The 12,987-nt window shown below is 45.9% G+C and overlaps 1 protein-coding gene across 3 annotated transcripts in view; it reads left to right on the forward strand.

The window, feature by feature from the left end:
- MSRB3 (methionine sulfoxide reductase B3) overlaps positions 1–12,987 on the forward strand; it is an 83,670-nt gene that overhangs the window by 443 nt on the left and 70,240 nt on the right. The window contains exon 1 of one of the 3 annotated variants that reach the window (XM_090138360.1): positions 2,451–3,299. The exons of the other annotated variants lie outside the window; for them this stretch is intronic. The gene's annotated coding sequence lies outside the window, so the exon portion shown is untranslated. Of the gene's footprint in view, positions 1–2,450; positions 3,300–12,987 lie in introns of those variants that run through there. 3 annotated transcript variants of the gene reach the window in all.

Here is a 12,987-nt window from a genome sequence, read left to right on the forward strand (position 1 = left end):
GGCGAGGGCACGGCCTGCTGGCTGCGCTGCGGCCGTCCGCTGCGTACGTGAAGCTTTGCCGGCCCCGAGGAGCTCAGGCTTCGCGTGCGCTTTCGGAACTCGGCGGCTGTCCCCTGTGTGCGGGTTGTGTTGCGCTGCTGACCGACGCGGGACGTGCGGGAATCGGGTGTAGCTCGGTTCCTTCCGTCCCCGTTCAGCAGCGTAACGACACGGAGCTCCGCAGCCGCTCACACCAGGGCGCGGTGCCGCGTGTGGAGCCCAGAGGCGGTCTGTCTGTCTGTCTGTCTGTCCGGTCGGTGCTCTTCCCCCCGCCGAACAGACACGGGTGCTCGCAGCGCTCTGAGCGGAGGATTCCGGGCCGTTTGCTGCGCTGCTGCGTGCCTTTGCAGTTTGTCACGGCTCCCCGCTGCCAAATTTGGTCGGTAGCAGTGCCCTCTGCGCCTCTGTGAGAGCGGTTTCCGTGCGCCCGTCATCCTCGTCTGCCGCCCGCTCGGAGCTGCTCAGGGGATCGCGGCGTCGCTGGAGGCGCGGCTTCGTTTAGAACAGCGTTTCTTTATTGTCGTGTAGAGTTTGTGTCGGGAATTAAGTAAGGTGAACGACTTAGCCAGAGGTACTGAAGAATTCTGTAGCTCTCAGATGAAGGAAGGTTTGGTTTGGATGGAGCTGTGCAGTGATTTCCCCGAACCGCTGAGCACGGTGGAGTTGGGCCACACGTAGCTCGGCTGTGGTTGGTTGGGTGTTTTCCTGTCTGACGTTTCTTGGATCTGTATCGTACACATCTGAGAAGAGCTTTTAGGAGGAAAAAAGAACTCTATTTTTTCCTCCAAAAGCGCTGTCTTTAAAAATAGTGCCTTTGTGTATGGGGTAGCGTCGCTATATTTGGTGACAAAGCCATATAAAGCAGTTGATCCTTGACACAAATAAAATCTTTTGACGGAATGGCCTTGTTGGTTTTTCCAAGCAGGGCTGCTCTGCCCTCCCGCTGGCGTTGGGTTAATGCACTTTTTCCGCCTGCGTCTGCCCTACGGATTCCTCACGGCTCTGTGGGAAGGGAAACTTGCACATGAGGAAAATACTTGGTGTTTTGCCCTGATATTCATGAAGGCATGGGAGGACTTTGTTTGCCTGCTTGCATTCAGGCAGCTTTGTAAGATGATACCTGTTTGTGGCACTGAAAGCCTAGCCTGTTTTGTGCATGAGCAACGCTAGAAAATCAAATTTCCCTTTTAGGTATATTGTTAAGGTTCCGCCACCCTCTGTTGGCTGTATTGAACAGGAGAAGGGAGCAGGAGGGAGAAGGGGGAGAAGAGATCTCACTGTTAAGGATTTAATCTTCTCAGCCGGAGGTTAAGAAGTCTGCTGTCTGCATCCATTGGCATCGCTACAAGTGCAGGACAGCCATCCAATTGTCAGACAGCTCCAGTGGGTTGCGTCATTCAAGCGTCCTCATTACAGATCAACATTTAAGCAATGTGCAAAACTTCAGTCATAGGTGGGGAATAGGATCCTTTATTTTCCTTGCTTTGGAACAGGCTCCGAGGCTGGAGGGAAATTGGGTGTCTCTTGCTCTGGAGTATTTGCGTCCATACATGGATTTATTTAGAGGCGACTTTCTCTACGTGAACTAGAGAGCTTTGAAACGTAAAAACAAAACCAGAAAAACCTGCCAGCCTTTAGGGTGTTCATTCTGTAGTGTCTCGTAGAGCAAGAAGGGGCTGCAGGTGAGCAATCCCTTCCCTCACTCCTATCGCTTCTGCAGGACTGCATTGTGATCTTCCAGATGCTTTGCTCACACTGGGAGAGTGTTTGGTTCTCAGCAAACTACTGGATGTAGGTGTTTAAACAGAAGCACAAAACTGAATGTTCAAGTCCTTCTCTGTGGAAATCTGTGGACATTTGAGAAACTAGCAGTGTTCTAAACTAACTTTCAATCTTCCATTTAAGAAAGGGAAGGGAGCACGTGTTACAGCATCAGCTTCTGCCAGAGAGTGCAGAGTGGTATTCTGTGTTTTAGAGGGACTTCTGTGTCCTTCACTTGTGAGGATGCGATCCTTAGGTGTTGTCTGAAAATAGGCTGCGAGAATTCTTTGGGAACTCCATTCACAATGAGGCAATTGGAAATTATAATTTCTTTCCTTTGCTCCAGCCTTCTGGTTCTCATGTAACAGCTCAGTTCCAGTGGCATTATCTGACAGCCACACAATCCAGCACTGTTCCTGGGCATAAAGAGGCTTTTCTCAGTGAGGGCTTTAGCACCGGAGGAGCTCAAACAATGCTAGCCCAAACCCAGCAAGGGCAGTGCTTAAATTTACACGGTGCTAACACACACTTCTGCTGTTTCTGCAGACTTACATTTTGGCATAGCATGTTCTGTAAGATGATTAATGGCACAAGTACTTCTTTATTTATAGCAAGCACTGGGAATGATGTTTCCAGTAAGTTTTGTATTGAAACATGATTCAGCTTTTCAGTGCTGCATAAAGTCTGAAGAAGCGACTTCCGCTGAGCTCCCTGGTTTGCGCTCTCTGTTCAGTGGCATCTGAACATGGGGATTAATGATATGTTTGAAACACAGAGAGCAGCGTAGCAAAGCATACATAGTGTGCTTATGTATTGTGTTGTTGGGAAGTGCTGTCATGTCCAAGAACTCTTAAGAGTGACGCCATGTGTGGCGCTTGGAATTATGTCCCCAGGGAGCTTTGTAACTCCACGTTCCTCCAAACAGGGACAACGCCTTCGCCTTCCACCTGATGGAAAACAAAGCCCCGCTGCCAGGAAACAACAATAGCTCTGAGGAAGGGACTGCCAAATGCCATCAGTTTCACTTGGGCTGCACAATGTGAGTAGGAAAAAGAAATCAACCCAGAGCATCTCAACAGCTTCCTGAGGAAGCGATCCATGCCAGTCAATGTCAAAAGAAAGCAGTCCCAGAACATGCCCTACCCAGATAAGCATTGCCCTGTTCTTGCCAAGTTCTGTTCCCCAGCACCTTGATCTTGACTGTGCTGTGCCTCCAAATGCAGGCAGGGAAGGTGTGGGTGATTCGCAACACTGCTCTGCTGAAGGGCTCTGTGCAGCTGGTTGACTGGGGTCGAGTTCACGTGGGTGTTGCTCTCAGTCCACGTGATGGCATTTGACAGCACAGTGAGCCTGGCTTTGGGATTCCTGTGTCTGCTTCCAGAGCACGGAGCATATATAGAGCAAGCATTGATCTGGTGTGGAGTTGCTGGACCTGCTGAGTCCAGCAGCCATGTGCTGAGCCAGTGGTGATCTGGAGAGCAGGGCTGTCAGAGCAGCTGGTGAGGCTCAGCTCCTGTGGCTGTTGGGCTGTGGGGTGGGCCAGCTGGGGGCAAGGAGGGAGTGGACACACTGCTGTGGGCTTGGGGAGGGCAGAAGGGTCAAGGGGAGCCAGGCAGCCCTGTGACATTAGGGCCTGAAATGCACAGCAGATATTCCCAGATAAAGGGATTTGGGATTTTTTGTAGTTTAATCATCTCTGCTTTCTAAAGGCTGCAGGAAAAGAAAGTCAGCACTGTTGGACAGAGAGCCTTAGCCTTTGACTGCTTGCTGTGGGAACTGTGCTTTTGGACTGTATCCTTAGTTCCTCCTATTTTTACAGGATTAGAATCAGTGGAAGGATACTCCATGCTGATAGCGTATCTTATTTAAACCTATTTCCATAAGAGAAATGTAAGGGACGTGCTTTGCCCTGGCTCCTGCAGGCAATTAGTGGCTGGCTCCAAGGGAAGCACTGGGGACTGATGGTTTCCAGTCTTGCACAGAGCTTGGCACTCTGTGTGCAAAAGCTCAAGGCAGCTTTGCTGCTTGCCTCTGGACTTCAGAGAGGTGCTGAGCTGAGCTGCTGGAGCAGTGGTGAAACCATGCTGGGTAGGGTTACTGCGGATACGGTGCGATAGCCTCAGACTGCCCTTGCAGAGTTGTCTGACAGAGGGAGGCTTTTTGTTGCTTTGCTGCATATGGATTAGCATAATACAGTTTTATCTATAGTATGATCATTAATAACTGTGGCAGCAGTACACACAGTGTAATAGCTTCTCGGTGTATTGCTGTTTAAGAAAAAACACAGGTTTTCAGAGCGTTGCACTAACACAGTAGCTCTTGTAGATAAAGTTCTTCCCAGGTCTTTGCAGAGATTAGATTTTCTGAACCACTTTCATTCTCTCTTCTGAACTCTCCCCAGTTTCTTCTGTCTTATGCCCCAAGCCAGCATGAGATTCCAGCTGGTACCTCATTGTTGCTGAGCAGAGCTGATTCCCTCCCCAGCTTCTGCTATTAGGTATTATGCTTCTCTTTTTGATACATTCCAAATTGTCACTTGCCTTTTTTTGCAGCAGTTATCACAGTATTGGCTCAGCTTATGGGCACTGTAACCTTGACATCCTTTTCTGCGGTACCCCTGCTTGTCTTGTAGTTTCCGTTTTGATTTTGTGCATCTGCGTGCTTTTGTGACCAAATACATCTCTCTGTACTTGGCTGTACTGAATTCCATTTACTGATTTTGGGCACTTTACCAGTTCCTGAGGATCACGTTGAGTTCTGCTGGGCTCTTTGCGGTGCTGTATGCTCCTTCCAGGTTGGTGTCTGCAGTTCACATTGGAGTGCTTGCAGGTCCCAGCAGCAGGAGAAGTGCTGATCAGAGCTGGGTCCTTGGCAGCTCGTTGGGGTGTTCTCCCAGCCTGACAGCCCACTGCATTCCCAAGCTGTGGTGCCATGATCCAGAAGGAAGATGCTTTTCCAGTCAGTTTATGAAAATACCACTAGGAGCTCATAGAAAAGGAAGTATGTACTAGTTTGATGGGGTTAGATCTTACAAATACATCTTGGCTGCTTATCGCTTTGTTACTTTTCAATTGCCTATTTATGTGTTTTTTGTTTTTTGTTTTTTGTTTTTTTTTTAATTTGTTTCAAAAGCTTTCTGGATGTGGAGGTACGCTCACAGATGTGCAGTACACCAATTGCTTTCTCCCTTTTTCAAAGTGGACGTTGTCACCTTACCCCTGAGCTTTGGGAAAGGCAAAAGCCTTTCAGAAATCCTCAGAGATGCTTACTTTTTTTCTGAATGATTATCCCAAGTTATTTCCCAGATATTTTAGGGTGAGTTTTATAACCTGTCAGAGGAGGAAGTGCAACCTCAGAGAAGGGCTACAGACATATGATAGCTTCATAGTCCAGGAATACAGTGATTCAACATCAGCGTGACTGATTTGGCACACACAGTCCCCAAAGCTGTGGCAAGGAAGGAGAAGAGACTCAAGTATGGGGGAGATAATGGACAATCGAAGTACACCTTTTGTTGACAGAGAAGTGATGCTGGGAGGAATATGATGATCACCCCAAGTTTCTCATGAGATTTGTGTAATGGAGGAGGAGATCATGAACGGTAGCTTTGTGGAGTGTTTTGGGTGATTTTTGAGGAGAAATGAGAAGTTATCACCCAGCTTTTGAGAGAGTCATTTCCAGCTCTGTTAATGTCCATTGAAATCTTGATTGCAGAAAGGGAAAGTTTAACCAGGCTGTCTTTTACCTTTGATCAAGACGTGAAATCAATACAGGTAAAGTCCACTGTGCTGGTGATTAACCAGCTCTGTGACACTACAATGGGAGAGGTATGTGGGGTTTGGAGTAGAGAGCACTGCTTGTAGTTTTTGTGTTTCAAACTTCTGCCCGTCCTGTCTTGCTCAGCCCAAATAAGGGCTTGTTTGTGCCATGGGCTGAGATGCCCTTGAGCTGCCTGAGCAGAGCCAACCTCAGACCTGCGAATGTGCCTGGCGGTGCTAGGATCGTTTGCAGTGGTCATAGCAGAAACATCCTGAAACCAAGTGCTACCGCCGTCCTGAGCTCTGGGTCTTTGAGTTACCAGCAGTCAATGGGGTTAGAATTATGCACCTCCATCTGCTCCTCTTTCATTCTCTCTGCTCATGTGACTTACTGCCTGGGGCTGGTACTTGTTCCCGCAGCATTCACCTCTGAGCAAAGGCACAATGTGAGATTCTCAGGAAGCTCTCTGGCTCTTGAGCAAGATTGAGCTGTGCAGATTCTAGCAGAAGACTAATACAGGCCTTGCATAATTTTGGTTGCAATTGGTACTGCACTGTAATCAGTTGTGATTCTAGTACGTCCTCCATTTCATCAGATAGTTTTGTTCTGGGGCCACAAACAGAATGTCAGCATTTGTGTAGTGTTACGAAGCTGACAAAGCGTTGTGAGGGCTGCGCTTGGACCCCGTGTGTGCTGCATGGTGTGGGGACAGACCTCTCCCCTGTCCCTTCCAGGCAGTGGGTGTGAAACTGAGACCTCTTACTGCCTTCACGGTTTCAGGTTAAAAATACCTAAACTTGTTCTTTTCAATTTCTGGCATTTCTGCAGGCAGAAATGAGACCCTGCAGAAATTATCAAACTTTCTGCATGTTTATACAAGTGCTGTAAAAATAACACACTGAATAAATACAAGGGCTGCTCCTCCTTTTTTATTGTGTTGACCCATGCTGTCAGAGGTGGATGTTGATGGTACAGCAGTAGAAGCTGAACCTCCCCACTGATATCCCATTCCATTTTGTTGCTGTGTGACAGATGGCAGCAGAGGGGCAGTCTGATACAATGGTGTCTGACAAGAAAATGCATATAAAGTGAAGGTATGAAATTGAATTCCTCCATGTGGAAAACATCGCTCCCATTGACATTCATTAATGCTTGCTGAATGTTTATGAAGACCAAGCAGTGGATGTGAGCACAGTGAGGCAGTGGGTGGTGCGTTTCAGCAGTGGTGACAGCAACAGTGGGGCATCTCTGTTGGTGCCACTTTTTATGAGCGTGGCATTCAGGCTCTTGTTCATTGCTGGTGAAAATGCACAGCTAATGGTGGTGACTGTGTTGAAATATACTGTTTAGTAGCTGAGAATTTTCTCTATGAAATAGTGTTGTTATGCTCTTTGTATCTGTTGTCATTTCTATGGAAATGAATAGGAGGTATTACTTTTGGAACAGTATCAGAGTTGTGACCAACAATTGTGTCTTTTTATAACCTCAAAGTGGACACAAACTTGGTACATCCATAGCCACTCATTTTGCTCACAGGTGCTGAACTCCTGTGTGCCTAGAGTGGGAGTGGGCTGCAGGGAGCTTCTGCAGGGGCAGTGAAGCATCCAGGCACGACAGTTTCACTGGGGGGTTTCCCGTGTTGGTGTGAGATGTCAGGGCCAAGGGGAGAGGAAATGATGCATGGGGTTTTAATTGCAGTGCTTCCTTTTTGTGGAGCAGGACTCCAAGTAGGACAGCAGCAAGGCAAGGCTTAATTAAGTCCGGGGCGGCGGGGAGGGAGCTGCATGAGTGTGCTGGGCCCGTGTCTCTGCTGAAGGATCTGGGGCAGATGTGGCTTTTCAGTACAGCTTATGCAAGGAAAACACCCAAATTTCCCTTGGATTATTGATCCTCACGGGGATTTGGAAGCCTTGAGCTTCAAGAAGGCTGAGGGAAGAAGTGAACGATCTGGGCAGATGCACTTGTGCCCCCCAAAGGAGCAGAGGACGGGGAGCAGGCTGGCTATCACAGAGCGGGCTGGCTACTCAGGGTGAGTGCCACCAGGCTGCTGTTGCTGCCAGTCCTGCAGCGGGCAGGGGATGTGCCCCAGCCCCAGGAGGCTCCAACCTGCGTGTAACACCGTGCTGTGGGGCAGCCGGAGGCATCTGTGATCTCCAGGTGAGCGCCTTTTGCTGGCAGCTGCAGGGGCTGTTTGTGTCTGGAATTCAGTTGGGTTTGCACTGCAAAATTGTAAGGCTTGCTAGATTTTGGAAAAGGCACCCTCACATTCTGGATATCTGAAAGAAAATGAAAGAGGAGAGAAGAAACCAAAACGAGTATTCAAACTATATATTCAGCTAGAATTAGTATTTCTTTTGCTCATGAACTGAAGAGAAGCTTCAGGATGTCTAAAAGTGCAGCACATCCATGTAAATATCTATATATTTTTTAAATGCTGAGTTTATCCATTCTTAAACTGCCGCATGTTTAAAAAGCATTAACAGTGTAAAATAAATAGTCCTTTTGCCCTGTTTGTTGTCATGTCTTCTCAGAGCTTTAGCGCTCCTTACAACTGGAAGGACCTCTGTGACAGAGGGAGACCGGAGAATTCCTATTTTACTTAGAGAAACGTCTTTGTGGTATGGATTGGATGTGTTTTTAATTTTATTTTTTAACTGCTTAAAGATTCCTTGTTTTTAGCATGGTTAACGTTACTATTACAGTTTGTGAGCAATTCTTCCTGTTTGTGTGGCACTCAAATTTCTTCATCCTAATTTTTATAACCTATTTTTTTGATAAAAGGCCGAGGTCTTCTTGTGTATTCATAAGGCTGTTCTAAATACCATGACTTGATTTCTGTGATCAAAGGCACATTTTTAAAGGTTTCTATTCTGTCGACATCTGCATAGACTTCTGCGTGCCGAGGCTGTCACTTGAAGGATGAGTTCCTGGCACTGTGCAAACTTAGGCAGAGCGACGGCTCCTCTCGGTGGTGAGCAGCGGTATCGGTTTCAGACGCGGCTCTGTAGAAAATTTCCATGTAAGGGAGACTGCCGGGAGAGACTGGCAGCTCTGGTGGCTTTTACTCGAAACGCTGTTCCTGGAGCTGGGATGGCAAAAAAAAGAAACAACCGACCTGAATTGGTGTGATGTGCAGCCACCTAACCTGGAGAGCAGGACACCTTTTTACAAAGCTTTCTACATTCTCCTCTCCTCTCCTCTCCTCTCCTCTCCTCTCCTCTCCTCTCCTCTCCTCTCCTCTCCTCTCCTCTCCTCTCCTCTCCTCTCCTCTCCTCTCCTCTCCTCTCCTCTCCTCTCCTCTCCTCTCCTCTCCTCTCCTCTCCTCTCCTCTCCTCTCCTCTCCTCTCCTCTCCTCTTTTTCCTCTCCAAGCTGAGCAAGGAGCCCTGAGCTAAGGAGCACTTCATAACGTTGTTTCAGATGACTCCAATTCAAAATAATCTGTTTAATCTTGAATGTATCTTTTTTTTTTTTTTAAATTATTATTATTCCTCGAAGAATGATATAAAGTTGTTTCAGGAAAGTAGAATAGAAAATCCTATTGAAGGGCTTCTGTTCACTGCTAAGAAAAGAAAGTTGATTCACCTCATGGTAAATGATGCATGGGATTTGTCCTGAATTAAAAATAGAGAGATGAGAAAGCCTGTTAGTTCTGCTGTGCTGGTAAGCTTGACACGGCAGTGCTGGTGGAGGGGGAGAGTGTGCCCCCCCAAAGCTGGCTGGCAGTAAAAAAGTAGGCACTGTGCCCCCAGTGCTGGCTGCCTCTGGAGAGAAGCTCCATGCATGGCAGTAGCCCAGAACTCAGGGGGGTTACAGCCTTTTTTCTTTTACTACTGACAGTGAATATTTCTCTGGTGAGCAAAGCAAAAAGCTTTCGGGCTTAGCCGGTAGGAACTGTTAAATTAAAAGGTTATTTCCAGAACACTTGTATCTCATCCTGTGAGCACCAGAAGCAATTAATCCTTTACCAGTGCACTGGAAAGGACTGCCTGGAATGGAAAAGATGAGATATTTTTCAAGATGTTGAAAAGATGATGATGATTCTCAGAAAAGACCCATTTATGAATAGTTTGTGACTGCCATGGTTATAAACTTGCTGCCATACAAGGAATGTGCTGAGTTCTGGCAGGCAACCAAAGCAGGGAAACCAAAAGTGCAGCAGAGCAGAGCAATGCTATTTTAGTGCATTGGATCTGGGAGGAAGAGAAAGGGAGGGGAGAAAATCCCAACCAACCTATGTTGGCTCTCCTTTGGGAAGTATTGGTAGCTGGAGCTGTTGGGAGGCAGTCTGGCAATGGAAGCTGTGGGAACGCATGTGGGGCTCAGGGGCTCTCAGCTCTGCCTTTATCAGAACAGTCCTCTGCCCTCCTAGTTTTTGAGGTTCCCTCTCTTCCTCTGATTTAATGCACTTTCCCCCTCTTGTTTTCCTGCAAGTGTGCAACATTCAAAAAAGCCTTTGCTTCTGATTATCTCCTCTTGTCTCCTGCCTTTTTGTTCTGGTCCCTGGGCACACCTGTGGGACTTCTGTTGCCCTGGCACACCAGCACATTAGTGCCATACTGTTTGGTTTTTCACAAGACAGATTTGGGAGCTAGGATCTGTCCCAGTTCAGTCAACAAGGCACATTCCTGTAAGGGGCTGGGAGCTTCCCATCTTTGGCAGCTGATAATTGAAAGAATGTTAGTTTCATTCAGGAATTAAATGAAAATTAAATATAGCTCTTCATTCTCTGCTTAGATGTTTTCCTCTTCTAAATCACTTTTCTGGATAACTGTTCTAATATGAATGCAAACTCACAGACACACTGAGTAGTGCCTCCTCACTTGGCAAGTTTTCAGACCTTTTCAGGTGTTGAAATCAGTGAGATTACACTGAAATGCGAGCAGGGGTTTGAGAATCTGGATTACCTGGTTGAAAAGATGATCATTTTAGTCTGTACGAGGATCTAAAACTGGCTGTGGGAGTCTCATCTCTCAAGTGTCACTGTTAAAATAATGAATGTTGGCAATATTGCTGGCATATATAAATGATACATCAATAGCATTGCTAGGTTGGGCCATATCTTCCCTTTTCATGTGAGGGTGAGTTGGCCAGTGGGCACAGTGCTGGGAGCTGTGTGGGACCAGCAGGGAACCCCTCTGTGGTGCAAAGGCAGCTGCCATGCCTTGCCTTAGGGGATGCTACGTGTTCCTCTCTGTCATCAGTTTCTCTGCTTTTTCTTCTAAAGGCCTTTTGTGTTAGTAAGGGTCTCTGAAGCTGGAAGGTAGCATCTGTAGATGAGTCTGGCAGTATCCCAAAGCATGTGTTGTCCAAACTGATGTGAAAATTGCTTTTGTGTTAAGATCATAGGTTCTGTATTGGAGAAAGTGTATAACTTAGATTTAATTTCAGTTGTAAACACACTCAGTATTTCAGGATACAAAACAAAATCCAGCGTGAGAGAATGTTTAAAACTGAAGAAAGGAAAAAGGTTTTGAACTTCATCACTTAGGTTCCTTTCTAGTAGTAGTAGTAGTAACTTCACGTTTAGAGCTTGACATTTCCTGGTTTTCCACTCAGATATTATGGGATATGGCAGTAATGACCTCTTTTATCAGGGCGCAATGTAAACTTCCTAAAAGTAGACTGGATTGACATTTAGTTTGCACATTCCAGCACAAACAGCTATGGAGAACATGCTTTAATTGAGAGTGTTAAAAGTGATGTGGGAATTCAGGCTGAATGCTTCTGACTTGTGTGGTTTTAATTGAGAAACTTGTATTTTATGAGGAGGAGGAAAAAATAAAATGTACAAGTACACAAATTAAATGCTACAGTTCTTTTGCATTCCTGGAAAGCTAACACAATTAGTTTCTTCTAAAATGTTATATGCCTCCTTAGTTAGCCTCTGAGAAGGTCATATTTGTAACGATCTTTACGATGTTTTGCTGCATATTGTTAGCTGCTAATGACTGAAATATTTTACACTAATCAGTGAGCTTTTGCAACATGTATTAATAGCTAAGCAGGAACTTGTGGGGAAACTCTCAGTTTGCAATATCAGTTGTTGTTGAAGTATATGAAAATGCAAATCCTAAAATCTTTCTTCAAGGATGAATTTTCAAATATTTTTTTCAACTGACTTTAAAGTTTCGGTCAGGACAGGAAAGTATCTTAGCTCAGGTTGGAAGTGTACTTATGGAAGGATAGTGCTTTCGGCATGGGGGAAGGCTAGCATCATCCCTTCAGAGCTGAGAAGCTTGGTGAAAGATCAGAGACCTCCTGGGATCTGCAGGGGAAACAGCACCTCTTCCCTTCCCCCTTCTCCAGTAAATGACTGGCAGTCCTCATCCCACTCCTGAAAAGTTTTCCTGTGCACTGGTCTCCTGCCATAGTTGGCAGTGCTGTGCTGGATTTTGGATCAGCCCCCATTAAACATCTCCCTATAAGCTGTTAAGCATTGCCTTTGTCCTCCAGCCTTGGCACAAGCAGTAAGACTCTAAAAACTATCAAGGGCAATAGAAGGAGCAGGTGAGACCATGGGCCTTCAGCTTTTGCAGTGAGTGTGTTAAAGGAAAATGTCGAGGGCTACACAGCTGCTTAGATGCAGAAATCCATGATAAGCTGAGATGTTTGCTCATGTGGTTCTTCTCTTAGGGCTGCAGCGCCTGGTGATTGTGCACTCCTGTCTGCTGAGTCTGCCTGGCAGACTTTTGGCAACCAAAAGCCAAATTAGAAAAAAAAGGTCCAAATGCTAAGACTGGAATAAATGTATGTATTAAATATTCCATTACATTTTATCCATGAAACATTTGCTTATAGTTTGATATATGTCAGAGCCAAACAAAAAGGATAACAAACAAAACCTTTCTAAAACAACTGCTTGACTGGAGAGACTTAGCAAAACAAATACTAATTAAAATTAAATTGTTACTGTAATACTTGACTATAGAAAACTTACAGGCCTTTGCTTCCTAGTTGTTTGGGTTTCTCCAGTATGGCAGTGTTTTTGCTCCTCTGCTTTGTCCAGTGACTCTAAAATTCCTGACATAGGAGCTTGGCTCTCTGGCAAACATGTAGGGATCTCTAATTGTTTCCTGTCCTCAGAGTGGGGCCAGAGACTTGGGGTTGGGGGGAGGGGGTGAAACAAGTCAAAGTCTCACACTATTGAGATCTTGTTATTGGTGCAAGAAAAAAAGATTGTTCCCAGAAGAATTGGTGCCCAGTTGGTTTACTGCTAATTTTTAATTTACTACTAAAGGGCTACAGCTTCACATGTTTCTTGTGAGAGCTGGGGTTCTCATGTAATTTTAGGAATTCTGGACCTGAGTTTTCAGGAGAAACACTAAATATGGAAAAAGGTAAAACAACAGTGTTATGGGTTCCTGAGACCCTTAGTTTTTCTCTTGCAGCATTTAAAAGCAAGATACGATCATACCAAAATTTTTTCT

The sequence above is a fragment of the Phasianus colchicus genome, chromosome 1 (assembly GCF_987193195.1).
Source record: "Phasianus colchicus chromosome 1, bPhaCol1.hap1.1, whole genome shotgun sequence".
NCBI lineage: Eukaryota > Metazoa > Chordata > Aves > Galliformes > Phasianidae > Phasianus > Phasianus colchicus.